This window comes from Pipistrellus hanaki (genome assembly GCF_964339955.1).
Source record: "Pipistrellus hanaki genome assembly, chromosome: 10".
NCBI classification, from domain to species: Eukaryota; Metazoa; Chordata; class Mammalia; order Chiroptera; family Vespertilionidae; genus Pipistrellus; species Pipistrellus hanaki.
This window is the reverse complement of record NC_140512.1, coordinates 4,075,433-4,098,332: the sequence shown is the minus strand read 5'-3', so window position 1 is coordinate 4,098,332 and position 22,900 is coordinate 4,075,433. Positions and strand designations below refer to the sequence as shown.

At 48.2% G+C, this 22,900-nt stretch overlaps 1 protein-coding gene across 5 annotated transcripts in view; it reads left to right on the top strand.

Moving 5' to 3' along the window:
* Window positions 1-22,900, top strand: part of ELMO1 (engulfment and cell motility 1) — a 345,973-nt gene that overhangs the window by 252,735 nt on the left and 70,338 nt on the right. Inside the window, exon 1 of one of the 5 annotated variants that reach the window (XM_084896338.1) lies at window positions 16,540-16,949. The exons of the other annotated variants lie outside the window; for them this stretch is intronic. The gene's annotated coding sequence lies outside the window, so the exon portion shown is untranslated. Of the gene's footprint in view, window positions 1-16,539; window positions 16,950-22,900 lie in introns of those variants that run through there. 5 annotated transcript variants of the gene reach the window in all.

The following is a 22,900-nucleotide window of genomic DNA, read 5'->3' as shown; positions in this document are numbered from 1 at the left end:
GGAGAAACCCTCTGTCAGGGAGGACTGGGAGCAGCACAGTGCGGTGGAGGCACCCCGAGGAGTCCCTGGGAGATTGTCCTCGGAACAGAGCCACTAGCTCGTCACATCTAGTGGGGATGGGTCAGTGTACGAAAGGGATTGTTTGGCTGGGCCGGTGTGGCTCAGTGGTTGAGCGCCAACTTATGAACCAGGAGGTCAAGGCTCAATTCCCTGTCAGGATACATGCCCAGGTTGTGGGCTCCATCCCCAGCGTGGGGTGTGCAGGAGGCAGCTGATCCATGTTTCTCTCTCATCAATGATGTTTCTGTCTCTCTTCTCCCTCTTCCTTCCTCTCTGAAATAAACAAAAGTGTATTTAAGAAATAAAGGAAAGGGATTATTTGAAACCTTAAAGGTAGCGATCGCATGAGTAAGAAAGGGAATGTATTTGCTGCCAGAGCCTCCAGCTTCCTGACTGACTGTCCGTGCATGGATTTCAGGGCAATTGCTTATTCAGGAGCCCCCTGCCTAGGCTGGGCCCGCTCAGCTTCTAGCTCTGCACACACTGCTGGTTAGCCGAGCTGGCTCAGGGAATGAAAGGTGGTCTGTAACCCTCCACATGAATAAACATGAGCGCCATTTGCATGAGGCAGGTGACTGTAAAATATCTCAGAGCCGGTTGTGAAAGGAGGCTTTGTGCACGGGCGCCCAGGGGCTGCTGGGAGGACTCGGCGTGGCTTCTTTTCATTAGAATTCCGCCTAGCGCTGCTGTTATTGATCTGAACGGGGCCCGGCGAGGCTAATAAAGTAGGTGTGCGTTGTAATTGAAACATTAATATTGAAGGAGAGGAGAAGTCTGTTCAGGGGCCGAATGTCATGCGAGGGGCCGTCCATTTCTCAGCGGCCGAGCTGTGGAGGGCTATTCGCTCAGCAGGCGTGTCGTGTTGCACACAGGTCTGCAGTTTGGCACGGAGAAGATTGAACCTCCTCCAGGAGCAAATGCATCATCTGAATAGATTGATTTTCCCTTTGATGTGTCTGTTGGAGAGGTAGCAGATGGTTTTGTGTGTGTGAGTGTGTGTGTGTGTGTATGTGAGTGTGTGTGTGTGAGTGTGTGTATGTGAATGTGTGTATGTGAGTGTGTGTGTGAGTGTGTGTATGTGAGTGTGTGTATGTGAGTGTGTGTATGTGAGTGTGTGTATGTGAGTGTGTGTGTGTGAGTGTGTGTATGTGAGTGTGTGTATGTGAGTGTGTGTGTGTGAGTGTGTGTATATGAATGTGTGTATGTGAGTGTGTGTGTGTGTATGTGAGTGCGTGTGTGTGAGTGTGTGTGTGTGTGTGAGTGTGTGTATGTGAATGTGTGTATGTGAGTGTGTGTGAGTGTGTGTGTATATGAATGTGTGTATGTGAGTGTGTGTGTGTGTATGTGAGTGTGTGTATGTGTGTGTGTATGTGAGTGTGTGTGTGTGTGAGTGTGTGTATGTGAGTGTGTGTGTGTGAGTGTGTGTATGTGAGTGTGTGTATGTGAGTGTGTGTGTGAGTGTGTGTATATGAATGTGTGTATGTGAGTGTGTGTGTGTGTATGTGAGTGTGTGTATGTGTGTGTGTATGTGTGTGTATGTGAGTGTGTGTGAGTGTGTGTGAGTGTGTGTGAGTGTGTGTATGTGAGTGTGTGTGTGTGAGTGTGTGTATGTGAGTGTGTGTATGTGAGTGTGTGTGTGTGAGTGTGTGTATGTGAGTGTGTGTATGTGAGTGTGTGTGTGTGAGTGTGTGTATATGAATGTGTGTATGTGAGTGTGTGTGTGTGTATGTGAGTGCGTGTGTGTGAGTGTGTGTGTGTGTGAGTGTGTATATGTGAATGTGTGTATGTGAGTGTGTGTGAGTGTGTGTGTATATGAATGTGTGTATGTGAGTGTGTGTGTGTGTATGTGAGTGTGTGTATGTGTGTGTGTATGTGAGTGTGTGTGTGTGTGAGTGTGTATGTGAGTGTGAGTGTGTGTGAGTGTGTGTATGTGAGTGTGTGTATGTGAGTGTGTGTGTGAGTGTGTGTATATGAATGTGTGTATGTGAGTGTGTGTGTGTGTATGTGAGTGTGTGTATGTGTGTGTGTATGTGTGTGTATGTGAGTGTGTGTGTGTGTGAGTGTGTGTGAGTGTGTGTGAGTGTGTGTGTGTATGTGAGTGTGTGTGTGTGTGAGTATGTGTATGTGAGTGTGTGTGTGTGAGTGTGTGTATATGAATGTGTGTATGTGAGTGTGTGTGTGTGTGTATGTGAGTGTGTGTGTGAGTGTGTGTATGTGAGTGTGTGTATGTGAGTGTGTGTGTGAGTGTGTGTATATGAATGTGTGTATGTGAGTGTGTGTGTGTGTGTATGTGTGTGTATGTGTGTGTGTGTGTGAGTGTGTGTATGTGAGTGTGTGTATGTGAGTGTGTGTGTGTGTGTGCTTTTAAACTCCTCAGTGAGCAGAGTGCCACCATCCTTCATGGGGTTGGCCTCTTCCAGTTGGACAGTAGTCAAAGCCGTCCTTCTCTGGTCCTTGTCAATACCAGTTATGCTTCACTAGCTCATTCTTCCAGTTGGTGTCTTGTCTCCTGCGCCCCAGTGTGTATGCTTTCAGAAAAGAAACGTACGAACCACAGGTAGCTGGTGCCTGACCACACAAGGCCCATTGCTCAGACTCCACGTCACCGCTGCCCCATGCACGAGCTTTGCCAGATGTTTTCCCCTGACATGTTAACAACACAGGTATCTGGTTACCTGTTTCTGCGATGTACATACAAGGTGCTTTACACAGGGAAAAGGGTACCGGTAAGTTGGGGATTTTTTCCTCCTTCAAGTACCAGTTTTCACCACCTGGGGCACTCCCCCACAGAACATGCAAGGCAGGGAGGAAGGAGCCCAAGCTGAGGGCCCAGGAAGTCTGGGTACAGTCCCACTGTGGCCCCTCCCCAGCAGTGAGATCTTGAGCATGACCTTGAGCTGCCAAGTTCCTTCTCATCTGTCCACTGGTAACAGAAACAATAACAACAACAAGAGTAAGGAAAATGACGGTAGGTCCTAGAGTCACTGTGAGGATTAGGCCCTCAAAGGGTAAGTAGCTTGCCAAATTGCCCCCCACAAATGAGAGGGGCTGCTCTCAACACATAAACCTAAATTGACCTTTGATCTTGCGATTCCCAAGACGGTTCACCCCAATAGCTATAAATGCAGATTTCTCTGTACTTCTGAATGGGGACCCACTGACTGTGGGTTTGGCTGCAAACGAGATCTTAAGCACAGTGGGGAGGAAGTGTCCCTGAAAAGAAAAGGCTATTTGTGGCCCTGCTCATATCAATGCTCGGAAAAGGCAGACAGCGCCCCCAAGCCCCTCGGCTGACTAACTGACTGAGAAGAGCACCCATCCAGGTGCAGTCCCATTGGTTTCAGCCTACAGGGTCTTTGTGACTTCCATGACCCTGGGAAGACCACTGTGCTCCACTGTCAGCGACTGTCCTGGGGTTGTGCCTTTCACAACCCGCCGTGTCTCTTGATGCAGGGGGGCTCCGGGAGGATCCTGCGTTGTCTCAGAAAGAGTTCGATGTTGTTGACTGTTCATGTAATTTCCACAAGGCATGGCTGAACTGTTCAAGGCCAATGTGAAGTTGAACTGTTGCGTTGAGTTGGCTGTAAACACTGCTCACATGCTTTTGGACATTCTCTGTAACTGGAGCATTTATAAAAAGGAATGATATTTACCCTGGCTTAGTCCATGAATGATTTCGGATTATGCCAGATATCAGTAAATATACATGCTGGGAGTTTCTTTGTGTGTAAAGTCTGGCTTAGAGTTCTTCTCATTTCCAAAATCTTCCTAGAGTCCTTGTATATTTTTTTGGTTTTTGTTTTTTGCATGTGTAATGTGTGCTGTGTGGAGATTTGCCCATTGTGCGAAGGGAAGAAAGGGTAGGTTCTTCAGACGGGCAGAGTGAGATGCGCCAGTCCCTCGGTTCAATTGCAGAGCCTCCCAAAATGTGAAAATAATGACGACTCTTGGAGTTAACTGCTCTACATAACTGTCGTCAGTGACTGCTGAAACTTCTTACCCTTTTATTAACCACACTTTGGGGCCTTTTATAAATCTATGAATTGTTAACTGGTTGCCCTGGCCTGAATTCCGTATTCCATTGTGGATTATATGAGGAATTTCATAATGGCACAGAAACCATTTTAATAGTATACTTCCAATGAAAAGAAAATCACTTACATTTAAGTAAGGCACAATGAGATATAGGTATTTTAAATTAAAGAGCAGATTGGAATCAGAGTTGGATAGTCAAGAAGAGTAAGATTAGATGGGACCTTTTATGAAATACAAATCCTCCTTGATTTAAAATAAAATATTTCCTTGTAATTGCAAAATAAATGACCTTAAAAGGGAGTTGAAATGCACATCTCTGACGGGATGTGTTTCTTAAGGTAGAACAAAAGTAAGGAGCTTTTAAATAGATGTTCCTCTGCCCACTGAGCTCTCAGAAGGAGACGTACAAAGTACAGTGTCCCCAGTCTCCCCACAGAAATGCAACTTAAAACAGCCACCTCAGCTAACTGATAGACCTATAGACCTGGGAGTATGAGAAGAATCTCTTGGCTTTGGGGATTATTTGTTACACAGCACTAGTGTGGAAATAGCTGACTAAGACATCAACTGCGATAGTAACATATCTCCCAGCTTTGAAACCCTCCCACTTTTCAAATGTCCTTCAGTACAGCTCTGACCATAACTATTATTCTTGCTTTTAATCTAGTTATGTCCACTGTCGGCCTCATAAAGTGTCATGGTCTTACACCAAGATGTTCAGATTTCTCTTTGGTTTGCCTAACGTACTTTTTCTGCTTCATCTCCACATCTTTGCCCTCACCTGCCCTGAGTTCACCTAGGCTCACCTGCCCATCATTCCTTGTGTAAGCCATATTGCTTTTGTATCTCTGGCTTTTGCTCATCCTCATTCCCTCTGCCAGAAATCACTCCCCTGTTGAAATTCGACTTTAGCGTTTTGCACAAATGCCACCTCAGTGAGCTGGTGACCATGCCCCTTGCAGCATGGAATTCAAATTTTCTTTTGGGAAATATCTTCTAGTTTAGTAGTAGTTTATTTACCAGTCTGTCTCTCCAAATTAAGTTAACATATCATTGGAAGCAAGAGTCATAGCTTTCAATCTTAATATCCTCCAGGTGTTGTTGGTTGTGTTTGTTTGTTTGTTTGTTTTAGTCATTACTTGCCCAATTACTTTGGGTTGAATGGCCAATGAATACACGGCCTTGAATGTTTAATTCTCCCATTTTTTAAAATGTTCCCCAGCCAATAAGCTGAGTTACTTTACCATTCTAGTGTGGGTGGTCACCGCTGGTTAGTTGCCAGACACCGTGGGTACTAAGTGTTCTGCAGTTCCATAGAACAGAGCATTTCTTGTCCAAATGCCAAGAGATCTTATTGAGAAACTTCTAGACCCTTCATTCCCCAGCTCTTCTTCAGATGTCAAAACTCTGAGGGAGTAACAAGATGATTTTGCCATTCATTTCTGAATAAAAATGACAGTAGTGATTATTTTTTCCATGTGCAGCTTTGTATAAAGTGAATGGTAATCCTCAGAGACATTGAACATTTGCACAATAAACTGAGGAGAAACATAGTTAGAACCCTGATTTAAAAAAAAAAAAATCCCTCCGTTTCAGTTTTTCCCTCTCACTCATTTGGTGCTTCTCTCTGAGGCCCCCTTCCCCACTTCCCCTGGCCATGTGGGGAGTCCTCTGGGTCCCCGAAGCCTTGCTTTCTGTCTCTCGGCCAGCGGGGAGCTAATGTCACTGATGGGCTTGTTCTTTCCCGGAGGGACCCTCCCGTGCGGAGGACAAACGTCCTTCCCAAAGCCCATCCCATTGAGGTGACCGCCATCTCCTCGCAGTTCACAGAAGTCTTTTGCATTTTGCCTTCGCCTCCAAAGTTCTCTTAAACTAGACAAAATGTCCTGCTTTCCCCAGCAAGGTTATCGGTGTAAGAAGACTTGGATTCTCGTCCCAGCCCCTGTGTGTGTTGAGGTGCCGGAGGCGAACCACTCCCCGGGATGAGGTCCTGCTTCCTTATTTCTCTCTCTCATGTCCGCATGCACGGCTGGGCTGCATCCGAGGGTCTGGCATATGGCATTTTGCCGCTTGAGCTGCCACAGAAGTAAATGTCATTGGCACATAATGCCAGATTTCCATTCTGTGACTCACAGGGCATGGAATGCTGTCCGGGCGCTCCGGGCCAGTATGTGTTTTTCAGGCAGAAGCAGAAAAGGGTACGAGCCATGCCTCACAGATGCCCTTTCTAATAAAATGCTCCGATGGCAGTAAAAAGTCCCTATGAAATGGAGATGCCGATGGCCTCAAGCCTGTTAGGAAGGGCTGCCTGGCTTGTCTTATTGAGGTCAGGCCACAGGGCCCGCTGGATGTTGCTCTGAACCTCAGCGAAGCAGACACCGGCCAGTCAGGGATGGAGAGTTGATTTTGAAAATTTTTGGACAGATAATATTCAGGTATCAGAAAAATATGGCTGTGAATAAAGTTTTTTGATGCAATTTACCAGAATATCATATTCATTAAATTTTCAGGTAATAAACCCTTTAGAACAGAGTTGGGTAATGATGGAGACCCACCTGAAGCTTCCAGACATCCCAGCCTGGCTCCCATCTCCTACCCCTCAACCTTTCCCCCTCACCTCCACCCCTGCTTCCTCACTCCAGCCGCCTCCCCACTCTCCACCCCCTCCCATGGCTGAGGAATCAAGAGGAGGGTTTGGAAATTTGCAAAGGAAAAGTAATTTCAATTAATAAGTTCAATTAGTTGAGAGCATTGACCCTGGACCCATAGTGTGGAGTCTGAACCCTCTAATGAACACACATGTAGATATATACATGATATGCTATATATATTAAAGGAAGAAATAAAATAACTGTCCTTGTTCCAGTTACTAGTGCTATCCTATATAATAAAAGGGTAATCTGCAAATTGTCCCTTACGGTAGAATAACTGGTCACTATGATGCCTCTAGTTTTTAGAATAAAATTTCAAAAGATAACTACAAATATAACCAAACTCAAGAAGAGAAACAGGACTCCAACATGCACTGATACCTATTTTGAATACTTGAAAACCTCTCTCGCCACAAAAGACATGATTTCTAAAAGGCAAGTGGAAATGGGGAGATACTGTTAAGTTATTCCAATTGAAGACTAGAAAGAAGTCCTATTGTTATAAATCTCTGCTCTGATAGGAAAGGTAGACATCCTAAAATTTACAAAAACAAATCTTTTATTTCTCACATCTTTATGCTTTATCCTCCCTCCTCTCCACTCAGGTTCTTCTCTTCAGCCTGTAAGTTACCCAAATCTCGCCAATCTGTAAAAGAGCTTTTTTTTTTTTTTTTTTTTTTTTTTTCCATTTGTTTCTCTTTCAATTTATTATTCAATGTCTTTCCATCCCTGCTCTTCCAAAGACTCCAGGACTGAACGCCATCTCCACTCGCCCACCTTGCTCACACTGTGGGCTGCCATCACCCGTATCCACCCACTGACCTACTTTATTTATCCGTGTTCACCCCCTGAGGGCGGAGTCTGAGGCTCTTCCAGGGCTCATCCTGCTTCTTTGCCTGGAGCAGCTCCCGCCCCTCCCGTGTTGGGATCCTCTCCATGACCCGACTCAGAGACACTGTACCACCTTCACCCACCCCTTCAGCTTAGGTATTTCCCCAGGACCCCTCCTTTGTTTCTCGCCTACACCTCCTCCTGCCCTCACACTCACTCATCGTCAATCATCCTTCGGCACTGGGAGTGCCAGGACAGCCCACCTCACTTCGTAGCCTGGGAGCTTTGGAGTGATCCCCGGCCTCCTCCCTCTTCTCCAGACAGGTCCCAGGTCCCGTGGGTCCATCAGTAGGAGAAGGCTCATCTGGCTTTGATTGCCGTGACCTTGTCTCCTGCCACCTCCGTCTCCTGTGTAGACTGTGTTTGTCTGGTAATTGTTCTCCCTGAATGTGGACTTGGCACACCTCGGAGTTCTCTACTCCTCGCTGCCAGAAGCGCCATTCTAAGAACACATCCGTACTCGAGAAGCTCTGGCTTCCTCTTCGCAGCATGATAACAAAAGTTCCATGTCCTGCTGCCAACCACCATCTCAAACAAATGCCTACGGCATCCTGCACACCCGTCTCCCCTGCTCCCACCAACCTGTCATTCATCATCGTGATGGTGCCCGAGCATGCTTTGTGCATCCAAGCCTCCTTGCTCATGTCCCCCAGCAGGGAAGACCCTCTGCCTTTTCTGTTGAAATCCTGCCCATCCTTTAAGGCCAGCTCCCTGCCCTGTGGAGCCCATGCAGAGGCACAGAATTGACTATTTCCTCTCGGTACACCTCTTCCCTCTCCGGTAGCATTTCACATTCAGGTGTACATTGGCTAAATTTAGCCAGTTAGCTGACTCCAGACAGCTCCCTGGCACCTTCTGCTTTGAGACAACAACATAGGTGTTCCCCAGGTTCAGGTACCCAAAGGTCCGAGACCTACTGTGGGTCCTTGGCTTTGCACAGGAAAGAACTGAGATCCGAGCCGGCGGGAGGTTAAAGTGAGAGTGGGCTTATTACTCACAGACAGAGCAGCCCCTCAGCAAGCTTGGCTTTGGATACTGAGGTTTATTGAATCAGGGGCAGGGCATTCAGTGAGGGGGAGGAGCACTCAGGATTTGTCTGGGAAAGGCAGGGAGATCTCTGGGAAGAGCCTCATAGGCTGTATCATGTCTCTATATGGGCTTTCTGTTCCGGATGGTGGTGCGGATATGCTGTCAGTGTGCTAAGGTGAGACCAGTCTAAGGAGGCTGGGGGTTGCTGTGAGGTGAACTCAGTCACCAAGTGGATGGGGCTGGTCTCTGCTGGTTCTACGCCATCAGTCTGTTGTGGGGGTTGGGTTTCCCATCACCTTGGCAGTCCTGGTAGCCAGTGGGGCTGTCTCAGCAATGCTGCGGGTCCTGGCAGGCGCTGTGCCACCAGGTCTTAGCCGTAGTCACGTAGTCAGGTAGTCACATAGTCACATAGTCACGTGCCTGTACTCTCTCTCGGCTCATCTCCTGAGAACAAAGACAAATCTTCACCTTTCCACCCCAGGGCGCCTACCACAGAGATTGGATAGGTGCTCAACAAATGTTTCCTGGATTGAATTTTCATCCAGCTATTCATGGAGAGAAAGAGAAGCTGATAATGTGCCTTTTTTTCCCCTTTCAATTCTTTAAAAGGAAAAGGCACATTCTAGAACAAATTTTGCAAGCTATAGAATGAATTGAGTGCCCAAGTGAAGAACATTGTGTAGCTAAGATGTAACAGGAGTAGGAGTGATTCTTCAGCCTGACAATTTCTTTTAGGACCAGGAAAATAACTTTCTCAGACATTCCCCGGGGAGAAAGAAAAGGAATGTGTGTCTGTGCCTCCAGAACACATTTGGGTTTAGGCTGTGGTGGTATTCGCTGCCCGGCAGAGGCCTGCTGATTTCTCATGCTGATGTGTGGCTCCGGCACAGACCAGAGGCTGGGTGCTCTCAAACACACTCCCATGGCGCCCAGGCTCCCCGCAGCCTCCAGGTGGCGGGAGGCCCTCCTTTCCCTCACCGGCGCCTGTTCACATGGGGCTGCCGACCTGGCCCCGCTCCTGCAGAGGAGAGGCGGAGTTGTCATTCATAGTGACATTAAAGGACCCTTGCCACCACTTGGCTGGAAGGAACCTTGACATTTCGGTAGAATTTAGAGAAATTTGGGGGGACAATGTTCCTGTTGGGAAGTTCACCTGCAATTGATGACCTCATTTACCAAGCCACCAGCTCCACCACAGCTCTTTAGAATCGGACAGCCCGGGAGGGAGAAGAACGGTTTGCATATAGATGTTCCTTTTACTGTTATTTATAGCAGCAGGAAAATGGAAAATAACCTCACAATTCAGCCACAAGGATATGATAAATTAACATCTGGGCACATTTATTTATATGTTACATTTTTTTCAGCCATTCAAAGCGACATTTGTGAATAGTATCTAAATGTAAGGAAACAGTTATATATTATGTTAAATGCAGGGAAGGGGGATGCAAAATCATATCTTAACTAAGTAAGAAATGCAAACTGAGAAGGTTTGGATCTTAAATTTGAATGATTTTAGCAATGATTTCTTCTGCATGGTGTAATTTGTTTTTTCTCTTTTATTATGTCTTTTTTAAAAATATATTTTTTTATTGGTCTCAGGGAGGAAGGGAGAGAGAGATAAAAACATCAGTGATGAGAGAGAATCATTGATTGACTGCCTCCTGCACGCCCTACACTGAGGATCAAGCTTGCAACGCGAGCATGTGCCCTGACAGGAAATCTAACTGTAACCTCCTGGTTCATAGGTTGATGCTCAACCACTGAGCCACATTCTCTCCACAGAACATGAATGTTCATACAGTCTTATTTTTAAAAACAACAACTTTAAACTAAGGGGGTGCAGAACTGTCAGCGGCTCCAGATGTGGTCTGATCGGCAGCCCCGGTTTAGAGGAGGAATGCTTGGACCTCAACACCTCATGTTAATAAAGGTCCTTATTTGGGTTGTTCCTTCTTCCGTGAAATAAAGCCTGGGTTTCAGCCAGCACCCTGCATCTTCAGTACTAAAATCAAAAGCCCCAGAGGCTCCGTTTGAGAAAGACTCATGAACTGGAAGAAGTTCTGAGCAGATGTGACATTCTTGCAAAGACGAGCCAGGTGGCAGCCGGAGCTGGACCCGCACTGCACGGCCTGTAGAGTGGTTTCCGCGGGGAGCTTCTAGGAGTGCTTCCAGCTCCGTCTTCTCTCCTGGCTGGGGATGGCAGGAGTAGAGGAGGAGGCCTGGGAGGAAACGCGAGATGAGTCACTGAGATGTTCTCAGAGGTAGCCCCGGCTGATCCCCGGGCATGATGTCGGAGAGAATGGCAGGAGGTACTCAGGAGGCTTCTGTGATTTCCCTAAGTGGAAGGGTTGGCAAGAAGATGGCCTGTTCTTGGCCAAGGGGTCAGAGGCACCTAGAGACGGTGTTCCTGGACTGTATTAATAACTCTGACTGAGGAGTCCATGGTATTGGCGATGGCTCTGGAAAGAGATCATTATGAAGGAACATGATACGTGCAGCAGCAAACAAGGTGTGGAGTAGTTCAAAGGAGGAATTACACAGAGGAAGACCCCACTTAGAGGGCTTTCATGTATGGCTCAGGTGAGCGGACAGAGTTGACGGGAAAAGACATGATGTAACAAACACAGGAAGAGAAAACTTAGGACACGGAGCTTTGTTACTTCAAGATACTAAGGCTCCATACCTGGGTTCCCAAGACATGAAAGAACAGTGACATTCCTAGACGTTGGTTGACTGAATGGAGCCAGTTATTGACTTCCAAACTGGACGTGTATGGTGAAACACCTTTTTTTCAGTGTATATGCAGAATAGCTAAGATGTCTTCACAGAGAGTAGATTTCCAAAAATGTAAGCAGGAGCCCTCGGTCAGGGCTGTTTGAAATATGTGCTTCGGGTGCTCATGCTTGTCCCCGGGCTGAGAGGATTGTGGACATCAGGTGTCAGGATGGCCTTGGGATGACTCTGAGAGGGAGCATTTTTGCATGTCAATGGATTGGTTATTGCCCTGTTGGGGCCAATTTTTATGTATGGAATCAAATTAACTCCTTCCTGCAGTACTGACTTAACGATGCAGGCAAGTGGTGAGCAATAAAATACGATTATATTTTGTCTTAATGTAATTGCTGCACAAATTAGGTTGCAACGCTGGTTCTTTGTGAGAGTCGGGAATAACCTGTCAATATCATTTGCCCAGGGGGCCAGGATCCGTCTCCAAGCTCCCTTTAATTGGAGGCAGAATGTGGAACCGTTGGGAGCCTTCTGGCTGGGACAAGCTGAGGATACTGGAGGGCTGAGTCTGAGAACACCCCGCCCCGTGGGCAGTGCTGGTTCTCCAAGACTGGGTGCCCTCTGAGTTGGTTTTCCCAGAGAGGCTCTGCTTGTTGCTGAGAGTCAGTGAAACTCTGGGCGTGTAGTTGTGATGTGACTGACTTCCAAGGAAGCCAGCCTTAAACAGGGCTCGCCCTAGAATTCCCTGTGGTAACCCCTCGGTCCTCTGAATGGCTGCACCTTGAGGTTCCACACCTGGCTGTGTATAGATCTCTTGGACCCCCTTCTAAGCCCTCAAACAACTTCTGCCTCACCCACCCCCTTTCACCTCCCAGAACATGACCTTCTTGGAGCTAACTGCCTACATCTCTAGAACGTTCCTCTTCCTCCCTCCTGACCTGGGCAAACTGTATCTTCTCACCTTTTTGACCTTCATGGCTTCCCTCTTGCTCAGAAACCCTCCACTCTCCCCCCTCATCCTGGTGCCCCCTGTCCTGTCTCTTCCTGTGCACTCCCTGCTGTCGGAGGAGACCAGCACACGTGAGCTCTCTGTGAATCTGAGCAGAAAGAGTAGAGAAAGTAAGGGCATCAAGAGTTAACCATTTGATGAAACAGATTTCATCTCCACCAACTGCCATGAAGTTGGTTCTCTGATTGAGAATGTCAAAAATTTTTTTTTTCTCAAAAGGTAGAACCGTTTGCACGTGAAGTAGATGTGTGAAGTAGATGAGAGGTTTATTACACATATCACGACTGAAAACCAAGAAGAATGTGAGGTGGCCCAGACCCGCCCCTTTCCCTAACGGTGAAGAACCTCTGTCCCATTTGCACCACCTGAGTCTCTCCGACCATTGGCCCCGTGTCATGTTGCCACCAGAGGACATGCCTGGCAGGGCTGAGCAGAGAACTTGGGCATTTTCATATTTCCTTTGGCATGAGCTTTCCTCCGCCTGCCATCTTGGCATGCATTGCCATGGTATATTTGGAAAATTTGAGCTGGCAAGATGATAAGCTTTCCAAGTCTCACTGCTGATTCCTCTGAAGGCGCTCTGAACCAGGGGTGCCTCACAGCAAGCCTTGCTCTGTCCTCCATGATCTTCTTGGGCCAGCCTGTTCCACTTGGTCAAGTCCATCACTCCTCAAGGACTGCTGACCTTGACTCTTCCAGCCTAGGGATGCAAATGATGGTCCCCTGTCAGAGGTCACACTCTGGAAGAGGAAAGAAGACACACATGGGTTGGACATCTGTTTATAGATGGCTCTGCGGTTTGTGGAACTGGCTTCATTTCAGTGTTCATAGGTTTTGTTTAGGGAGGTAAACTTTTTCATAGTAATACCTGCTAAATATGAGTTACAAACTATAGCTCAGCCTTAGGATGCTACGGGAACAGTATCACCTGCTCCGGACTCCTTGCCTCTGAGGGCTCTGAGGCCCTGGTGTAGGATGGCTGAGTTTGAACCCAGTGTTTACCACTTATTGGATGGTGACTGTAGTCATACTACTTAGTGCTTCCTTTTAGGAAAATGGGAATTTTTATGGTATTGACCTACTGTGAGTCCTGCATATGCATTTGCTGTTATTTCTCACACTCTTCCTCTACTGCCAGGGCTATATACACAGCGCCTAACATCCTGGGACCTACAGGTAAAGTGATGTTATAACAGACTTTGTAAGTTCTGCTTCTGATCATCTCACCAGGGTGAGAAAAACAGAAGCAGCTGTATGTGGATGGGGATTTTTCTACAAAATATTATAATAATGACTTCCCCTTGGAGATAAAAAGGTATGTAAAAGTTATCTTGACCATATTTAGGTGAGGTTTTGCACATGTTCTAGTTTTAAAATGCACAATGTAAATAATAATAATAATAATAATAATAATAATAATAATATAGCCCAGTCAGTGTGGCTCAGTGATTGAGTGTCGACCTATGAAGGAGGACTCTGTTCGATTCCTGGTCAGCGCACATGCCTGGGTTGCAGGCTACATCCCCAGTAGGGGGCATGCAGGCAGCAGCCAATCAATGATTCTGTCTCATCATTGATGTTCCTTTCTATCCCTCTCCCTTCCTCTCTGAAATCAATAAAAACGTATTTAAAAAAAAATAACTATACCCTGTTCAGCCCCACTGACTAGAAAATATCTCTCCATTGTCTCTTGAACAAACGAAGCCATTGGGTGGAGCCAATAGTCCCCACACTCTGACCTATTAGGATGCAGTTTCTACTTCTGCCCTCACTCCCCTGGGAGATATGGCCTGTTTGTGTTAGACGGACAGAAGTGAGGTCTGCCAGACTAACCCGCTTGGGCACATATGGCTGGGGGGAGGCGGGCAGGGGGTTCCTTAAGAAGGCTAAGGTGTAGCTGGAGGTGAGCCATCTGCCTTACACACACCACGTGTTTGGGCTTTTCTTGAGGCCAGTCATCTCCCTTTTAAGAATGAAACAACCAAAAAGATGGGGCTCATGTAGTCATGTCATAAACTAAGGGGTCATCACCATCACGTTCTTGCCAGCGATGAGCTGGCCTCCTGACGAAAGGTTTCCCAGAGCAGAAGTGATCTGATTGGGACCCGGGTTGGAATATGGAAGGATTTTCTTTTCGTGCCCCCTCTCTGTGACCCAGGAAGTAGAACCCCACCCAGCCCCTTTCAGATGCTCAGGATAAAGGCTCATTTTAGGTCAGACCTGCAGGCACAAGAAGGAGAATTTAGACATCAATTTAGAAATCAATTCGCAACGGTGGTTATCTTTTCTGATCCAAAACCACAAATCATCTAACAGAATTCTTTTTTGGTTTGTGAAATTATTTCAGAAGTATTACTAAAGTGTATGAATTACCTCTGATTTGGTAATGAGACATTTAATAAATCATGTTTATGGAAAGGAGGAGAATTCAATTAACTTGAATCTGTCCCAAGAAAATGCACAATCAGTGGTAGCAGCAGGGTCTGCCCAGGAGAGAGCCAGCCGAGAGCGCAGGCTCCGTGGAGGGGGGCGGAATGGAACGAGATTTCTCCAGTTTTATTCCAGTGCCTGGGGTCATGACTTCTCCGGGGGTTTTCCAGCTATCCGATGCTGTGCTTTCCTTACGTGTAGATGGCACGTCATTCGTCTGGCACGTGGTCAGAAGCTTGAGGATTCGCACCCATCACACGTTTTGAGCCTCTGGAGGGCAGGCCCTCCAGCTGTGTGCTTCCTGCCAGTTCTCAGAGGCTGGACAAACAGCAGGTCAGGCCTCAGCCAAGACGGGCCGGCTGCCCTTTGGGCGAGGCCCATCGGCAGCTCTCTGAGCTGGTGCACAGTCTAGGATGGAGAGCATGCCTGTCTGTGACCTCAGTACCAACACCGCTAGCCAGGATTCCACGGGGAATTCCCAGGAAGACTCTCCAAAGGCCGGAGCTCTTCGGTATAACTTGACCCATCGGCAAATGCAGACGAAGCCTCTTGCTTGTCAGCATGTCCACCAAGAACAGCAAGGTGACTGAAGAGCTTGCTTGCGCGCTTTGAACAGATGCGGAGGAGGCTCAGCCTGCTTTGCTGCTTGCCATTCTTGATCCCTGCAGAAGTGAGGGCTTCCCGCAGGCCCAGCTGTGAGTTTACCATCCTCTGAGCCCCTCCTGGGTCTGGCCAGGCCAGGCGGCCATTCTTTGCTCAGTGGTGCCCCCTGCTGATGAGGAGAGAGATAGCAGCACATCCAGAGTCTTAGGTGACATTAACTCTGGTCATGCAACCAGGAGACTTGGAAGCAGCAGGGAGGAGTCTGAGGGCTGCCTATATCTGAGGAAGGTCCCCAGGAGACCCCAGGGTCAGGGCGCCTTGGTGAAATGCTCACGCAGAGAACAAGATGCGCCTGAAGACTGTGCTTGCAAATCTTCCATGAACTTGCTGGTGTAATGGCTTCATTCCAAAGATGTGCCAGGAGCCACGGCAGCCCTCTGAGAAACGCCATTGCAAACTTTTATTGGGGCTTTCAGGGCTGTGAGATGCCACGTATATTAAAAGGCACCCACCCCTTTTTAGGCGAACTTACAATGCGTTTTAAGCAGGAGTGCAGGCATGGGAAGGGTTGTTCATTTGTATCCCGAGGAGGAATCAGAGTGTGGATCCTCCGGGGGCGCCCTGCTGGGAGGCACTCTTGCGTGCACGTGTTTCTGGGCACAGGGGCGCACAGGCTTGCATGTGCTGTGTGTACACAGCGAGGCGGTTATGTGGTATCTTTGGACAAAAACTGCACACAAAGAGAAGGAGGGAAAAAGCAAACTCACAATCAAACAAAAGTAGGGAGGGGGAGAGATGAGATTGCAGTTGATTATGGGTCTGGCAGCAGATGCTCTACACGAATCCAACTCGCTGCAGCCAGTCTGTTTCCATGGCAACGGAATCAGTAATTATTGAGCCCCAGCGCTCTCCCCTCCTCTCTCCAAACAAGGTGGAGGCTGATGAAGATGAACCATCGCCAGCCCATCACCAGCTTTCTTTTCCTTCTTCCTCTTTTTTCCCTCTTTTAGTCCCTTATCAGGAAAAGTGAGGGTCTGGAGGCATAGCAGGAGGAGGGCCTGTCTGGTTATTAGTGAAAGGCATCAGGCATGCACGTTGAAGCAAAGTTACATCTTTCTCTTGTGAGACTCTAAAAGCTCTTCCTCGAAAAGAGGACGATCTCTGAAGATGTTAACTAAATGAGCAGGAGTTTCCCTGGGATGGAGGCCGCCTTTGATTGGCGGATCTCGCCGCCCTCCCCGCCAATCGGAGCGCCCCCGGGCTCCAGCTCCATAAACATAAGCAAAGCCCCGTGCTCATCCTCCTGGCCCCGAGTGGGTGCCACCCGAAGGTGTGCGGCGGGTCTCCATTCACATGGCTCATCTGGAAACCTGTTCCACCAGCACGCCGACTCGGGAGCCATCTGGCGGTCCGGCCCGGCGCCCTTCGGGGGGACAGCTGTGAGTCACCGGCCGGAGGCAGCCGCTCCGCAGCAGTGTTTGTAGTTGGGAAGATGCGCTCACGGGGGCTTGGTGAGTACACCGCTGTCTCCCACAGCTGCCCGCTGGCGATCGGGCTCCAGCGTAGCTGTGTCCTATTGTCTGCCGAGAAGACTTGAACTGGAGCCAGCCCACAGGGCGGGCAGGCGTGCTGGGGTCCCGGGGTGCAGGCGCTGCTGTGTTGCACAGGCTGCATGCATGGCTGGGGGGTGACCGTGCATGACACTCAGACATCGGTCGTCTGCTAGGGTCAGTGTGAGGAGGGGCGCTCCGCTTTCTCTCCTTGGGCATTGATCCATGGCAGAGAGGATGCTTTAGATTAGAGCCAGGCTAATAAGAGTCCTCGCAGGGGGGAGAGAAAGGTGCAGGCACAGAGGGGAGCGGGCGGCGCGGGGCTGGGGCTCGTGTGGTGGGGAGCCGCTGTCACAATGGCCCGGAGCTCGGCCAGCTGCAGCGGCAGCTCGGCTGCACGCAGGCTGCTCCGGCCAGGGGAGTGTGAGCGGAGTGAGGGGGTGCCCCTTTCTTTCTCACGAAACCAGTCTCAGATTGGAAGACGTTCTCTCTCTTTAAAAAACAAGAATTGCAAAGATGAGTTGTGCATTCAGACAGATCCTAGCTGTAAAACATCACGCTTTGAGATGACTCTGTTTTCAGCCTTTTAACCTCTGAGAGGCAGAGAGGCTCTGCAAAGTTACATTCGGCAACGCGCTCCCTGCCAGGAGGATGGGTGCTCTGAGCCATCGCTCCGCTCCCTGGGGGTTGGTTTTCTGACAGGGGGGATGAGATTTTTAATTTTGTCGGGGAGAAGCAGGAAGAATCAGACATCCGTGTTGTAAACAGGCAGCGGAGGGGTAGCGTGTGGAAGGGGAAACTGCCTTCGGGGACCCTTCTGGCTGCAAACTTAGAAACAGAGGGGTCCAGACAGAGCTCAGCACAGCCGGGAGCCCGGAGGAGCTGAGAGCCCTCGGACAGGCCAGCGGGGGACCGCGGGGGAGAGGGAGGAGCGCCTTCCTCCGCTCCAGGGAGGGGGGCTGAGCCTGGAACCCGCTCTGCCAGGAGCCTCTCTCAGGGTCTGCCTGCCGGTTCGGAGGCAGTGTCCCTGCTGCCCTCCCTCCCCCTTTTTTTAATGTGCTTTCCCATCTTTTGTGCCAGGACTCCGTGTCTTCTATTTACAGCCCACTTGGGTTCAAATAACAGAGAGGAAAAGAGAGAGAAGAGTCATTTTTATCCTGTTTATGAGTAAATGCCTGTGAAATAGTTGCACAGGGCATTCTGCTGGCATGCCTTTGGAACAGCGTCCTCTGGACAGAGGAGAGGTGCGGGTCTTGGTGTGGCCTTGGGTGAATTGGCTGGTCCCCAGCAGGACCTGGAGGAGTGGGCACAGAGACAAAAGGGTAGAAAGGTTCTGCTGAGAGAAGAGGCTCCGGAGAGACTAGACTGTGACCAGCCAGGAAGTGGGCTGGTGTCTCAGGAGAGGGGGCGTTCCCTGACTGTGGGTGACAGCACCCAGCACAGGGGAGCCTGCACCCTGGGCCAGGGCAGGGACTTGATTGTCAGCGGTGGGCCTGTCTGAGAGGCAGGCCGCCCTCTGACACCCAGGGCCTCCGGACGCTGTGCGAACAGAGAAGCCCACCGGCCTGTCTGCGTGTGTGCAGGCCAGTGCTCCCTGCGCTTCTCCCCTCAGCGCACCTCTGTGCGGGCGCAGGCGGAGGGGGTCTGGCGCTGGCGGGAGTGCCTTCAGGGGCAGTCACCTCATCAGAATGTCCCTACGTCCTCTGCGCCCTCTCCTCTCCCAGCGATGTCCCTTTTCATGAGCGAAGGACTGGCACCTGTTGGCAAGAAGGAGACAAGAAACAGCCTTTTATGGAAGCAGTAAAACTGTGGGGGGAAATTACGAGTGATTATGAACCTGTTTTGGATCACGGCAGTGTAAGAATTTGAAAGGTGGGAAATGCAGTTACGCAGAATCACATGACACTTTGAGGACAGCCCATCGCAAGGTTAAGTGGGATCTCTGTCCTAGGAGGGCAACCAAGACTTTGTTATACCCTCAGGTTCATCATTTCGTCTTGCCGAGGGGCCCCTGAATTCTCCCAGCCCCTTGTCCATGCACCACCTGAGCCAGGCCCTGGCCAGGCCCCCCTGGGCTAGAATCAGGGTAACTTGGAAATGCCTGGTGCTTGGTGGTTTCCCACTCCTGAGCTGCGAGGGTTGGTGAAACCAGACTTATGGGACTTGAAAATGTTCTTTCCTCTTCAATTTTTTTGAGGCAACTCCATATTGTCTTCCACAGTGGCTGCCCCAGTCGGCATTCCCACCAGCAGTGCAGGAAGGTTCACTTGTTGTTTGTTGATTTGTGGATGACAGCATTCTGACAGGTGCGAGGTGGTACCTCGTTGTGGTTTTCATTTGCATCTCTCTGATGATTAGCACCCCTATGTTCATTGCAGCCTTATGTCCAGTAGCCAAGGTATGGGAGCAGCCCAAGTGCCCATCAGTAGATGGGTGGATAATTGGTACATTTGCATGATGGAATACTACTGGGCAAGAAAAAAAAAAGAAAGAAAGAAATCTTGCCTTTTGCAGCATCATAGATGAGCCTGCAGAGCATTATGGTCATGAAATTAAAAAGCCAGACCAAGAAAGACAAGTACCATATGATCTCACTTATAGGTGGACTCTAATGGACAAGATAAACTAATAAACAAAATAGGAACAGACTCATAGATACAGAGAGCAGACTGACAGCTGTCAGAGAGGAGGGGAGTTGGAGGGCTGCGTGAGAAAGGTGAAGGGATTAAGAAAAAAAGAAAAAGAAAAGCCTCATAGACATAGACCACAGTATGGTTATTGCCAGAGGAAAAAGGGTGGGGGAGGTAAGAGAGGGTATGGGGATAGATGGTGCTAGAAGGAGTCTTCACTTGAGGTGATGAACACACAATACGATATATAGATAATGTATTACAGAATTGCACCTGAAACCTATATAATTTTATTAACCAGTGTCACCCCAATAAATTCAATAAAAATAAAAGGGAATTTCTTTAAAAAAAAAAACAGATTCACTACTATTTGTTCTGAGAGAGGGCTTCTCCCCACAGCCTCCTCCTGGCATTTGTAGGATGTGGGGCATAGAAAGTAAATGTAAAGCTAAAGAAAAATGAATCCCCTTAGTTTTCAGTGACCACCAGAGCTGACCACCCTAAGGCAAGGTGAAGATCAGGAAGTTGAATCCAGTTCCTAAAATTCAGCACTGAGAGTTAGAAAGACAGAATTCCTTTCTTCCCCCAGCAGCTGGAATAAAACTGGTCACTACAGGAACAGCTGACCTGCCTTGAGCATTCACTGTGTCCCAGGCACCATCTCTGTGTTTCAGGTAGCTGTAACAACTCACCGAATCTCTGCAAGAGCCCCAGCAGGACTCTGGGTCTGCCCAGTTTCTAGATGAGGAAATGGAGTCACCAAGTAGGAAGGAGCTGCCCGTGTTTGTCCAGCTGGGGACTAGCGGCACTTGCTGTTTGCACATGTTGACATGCTTGTTTGCTGACCGTGGGAGAGGGGATGGGAGTGGGGGAAGGAGGTCTCCTCGGCTCTCGGTCTGGTGGATGGAGTCAGGCCACAGGGAGATAAATTCAACAGTCATTGCAACAAGTCAAATTACAGAGGAACGGTGGGCGGGTTGGGTGAATTATTTATAACGTCACTTAGAAAGAGAAGTGTGAACCAAGTAAAAACTCGCCGGACTTTACCTGTGTTCACCCGTGTTCCTGTGTGACTCGCCGTCCCATTCTGCAGAGCATTCATTTGACTGGTATGAACTGGTCAGTGTGTGCACAAGGCCAGCGCCTCCCAGGCCATCTGTGAGAGGTGGAAGGCCACCAGTTCCAGGGCTGCCCTTTGTTTGCATTGGCCAGGAATGGTTTGCAGTTTCCATAGCAGTGGTGGGGGTCTGAAGGGCCAGGAGCGGCAGGGCAGCTGGTTTGGGGATTGCATGACCTCCGGTGGCTTTGGGAATCGCCAGGGCTACCATGCTTTCTGGACTCTGAATTGTGAACAGGAGTGCCCAGCTCAGAAAGAGGTTGCAGGCTCAATCCCCGGCCCTGCTCAGGTGCTCAGGGTGTGTGTGGGAGGCAACCAATCCATGTGTCTCTCTCACATCAATGTTTCTCTCTCTCTCTCTCTCTCCCTCTCTCTCTCTCTCTCTCTCTCTCTCTCTCTCTCTCTCTCTCTTTCTCCTCTCTTTCACTTCTCTAAAAAAAATCAACGGAAAAAATATCCTCAGGTGAGGTTAAAAAAAAAAGTCCAATTTCACATATAAAGAAGGGAAGACCAGAGCCTATAGGAAGATTCCATTGCTAGATGGAAATGGAACCGGTGGAGCCTAGTGGGCAGGTTTTAAAACATGGCTCATTGCTATGCTCACCTAATAAAAAGTAATTTCTATTATTACTCTGGGTATGTGTAGAAGACAATTTTCAATAACTATTTGAAGGATACTGTCCTACAGGGACAATATGGCGAATGTCTTTCTACACCAACACTGTCTGGAAAGAGAACACAAGTTATATATGCAATTCCAGTGTTTTTAGCAGTCACATTAATGAAGTTAAAAAAGAAACAGATCAGTTAATTTTAATAATATGTATTATTTAACCCTGTATGTCTAAGATAGTATTTCAATTCTCAACTACAAAATTATTAGCAAAATATTGATATTCAATTTCTCTTGTTGAGTCTTTGAGCTCTGACATGCACAACTTCATTTGGATCCCGAGTTTCAGAGGAAATTTGTATTTAGATTTCATAAAACGTGCTGTTAACAGAGTAGACTCATATACTCGAGATGTCCCGAACATATTTTAAAAATTTCCAGTAACTGACGTGGGTAACAGGCTTTAAATTTAAATGATCTAAAGTTAAATGAAGTTTAAAATTGAATGGCTCCGTTCCACTGGCCACACGTGTCAGTTTCCATGGCCACTCGTGGTCAGTGGCTGTCCTGTGCAGTGCTGTGCTGGACTCTCAAAGAACTCCCCTCACACACCAGGCCCGGTGCTTCTGTCCCTTCATGTCACACCAGGTGCCTGCATCTCCTCCACCTCTGGGAGGTGCCCGGAAGGCGTTCTCCAGGAAAAGAGAGAACAGACATCCGTCCGCACACGCGTGTTTTCCTTGGCCTTTCACCATTGTATCTGGCAGACACAGCATGGAGGACAGTCTTGGTTTCTCCAGTGCACTGCTTGGCCTGGGCAGATGAAGAGGCGGGCCATTTCCTGTAATAGAAAGTCAGTAGTCACCACCTGTGGCATTGTTTAATCCCCAGATGTCTTGGCCCTGCCACTCCCTGCACTTTGGGTCCACCTGTCTCAACTCAGTATGTTCAGGGAACGTGGGCTCAATTTTAACACCAAGCTAAGCAAACCATGACTGAAATGAATAGTTCTGCTGCAAACAGGTGATTCTTTAGGAAGACAAGTATAAATTGAGGCTACGGGATGATTTAATTGCTGCCTCCTTACTCAGTTCTGCAAATTGTGTTTACTAAGTAGCTCTTACAGTTAATTTGGTCTTAAAATTCTTTCCTTCAGTATCAGATATCATCCTATTTCCCACTTCCCCAAATGTTTGTTTATTTTTTTTTTAAATAAAGCCAAACATGAAAATGTAATTAACCCCACCAAAAACTAGACCAAAATTGTACTGCAAAGTCTTCTGAAAGGCTTCCGGTCACAGCCCCTTAAAGGAGTCAAAACATCAATCATTTCAGCCTAATTTGTAAATGGATGAATAAAGCTCACTATAAAAGCTGATCCTCCTAAACCTTCTGTTAATAAAGAACTCTTTGAGAAATTCCACAGAACATTGAGAAAGGAAAAAAATCCATACAGTTCAACGCTATCTCTAACATCAGGTCTGGCTTCTGGTCCAACCCTACTCATTTCCGGCTTGATGGACAGAATTCCCAAGGACTTAAGCCCTGTGCA